General features: G+C 40.2%; 1 long non-coding RNA gene across 1 annotated transcript; it reads right to left on the minus strand.

Moving 5' to 3' along the window:
• Window positions 1-177: 177 nt before the first annotated feature.
• Window positions 178-603, minus strand: LOC109509351 (uncharacterized). The gene is made up of 3 exons (XR_002166925.1): window positions 504-603; window positions 372-407; window positions 178-274 (listed from the first exon to the last, which is right to left on the minus strand). It is a non-coding gene; the product is annotated as an uncharacterized LOC109509351 (long non-coding RNA).
• Window positions 604-1037: the final 434 nt, after the last annotated feature.

A 1037-nucleotide genomic window follows, 5' to 3' on the forward strand; every position in this document is an offset into this window, starting at 1 on the left:
TACTCACTTTTGTTGCCAGCAGTTTAGACATTAATAGCTTTGTGTTATTATCATTTTGAGAGAACAGTACATTTAAATGGCTACACAAGTACACAGACTCAAGATAATAAAAATATAGACATATAATAAAATATATGTGACAGTTGTCCTCACTTTTGTGAGATACTGTATTTTGAAGAATAAAAAAAATAATAATAATAAAAGTAGAATAACTACTCACTGGTCTACCTGGAAGCCCAATTTCTCCTTTTTGACCTGGAGGGCCATAAGAGCCCTGCAGAGAAAAAGATTACAGGGTTGTGCCACTCAAAAACTGCCAAAGCCATTCGGTAACAATGTGTACAGTGAGTGTGTATAAACGGTGTACATACTGGGGGTCCAGCTGGGCCCGGGGGTCCTATATCTCCCTGCGGACAGAACAAAGAGTGATGTTAACATCACGTAGCCCTATATGAATGCATTGCTAGTTAATGTAAAAGAAGAAAACATGATGTCATAATTACCGGTTTCCCTGTCAGGCCCCCCAGGTACAAAGGTCGCCCATCTTGACCCATGATGAGACCCGGCTCTCCTTTTTCCCCCTGAACAAATGACATGTATCCTTATACTTACAGAACACACTACTCACAAAAAAAAGTTTGGAATATTGGTTTTTGCAGGGGAAATTGCAGGATTAACCTAAAATGCAATACGTTTTATAGGTGAACTTCATTTGCTTTCTTTCAACTTTTGAATGCACATGCTCAAGAAGTCAATGTTTCAGTGCTTTTTCTTCGCACAAACAGCTGAACACCAACATTGACAACAGGTGTTTGGTTCAAGAATGGACCAATACATTTCCTCATTTCATTAGTAGTGGAATATAAATGTCCCTCTTCATCATGCTGTCTACATACTGACTTCATGAGACTGAGACAACCCGAAACAAATGATCAACAGAACAAGGCTGGAAACAGGAAGTGGCCAATGAGCCTCGAGTGTCACAGGGTGTCATCAGTCGGTTGCAACGGGAAGACCGGAAAAGTCACGGAAAGGCA

The sequence above is a fragment of the Hippocampus comes genome, unplaced genomic scaffold, assembly GCF_001891065.2.
Source record: "Hippocampus comes isolate QL1 unplaced genomic scaffold, H_comes_QL1_v1.1 C16863626, whole genome shotgun sequence".
Taxonomy (NCBI): Eukaryota; Metazoa; Chordata; class Actinopteri; order Syngnathiformes; family Syngnathidae; genus Hippocampus; species Hippocampus comes.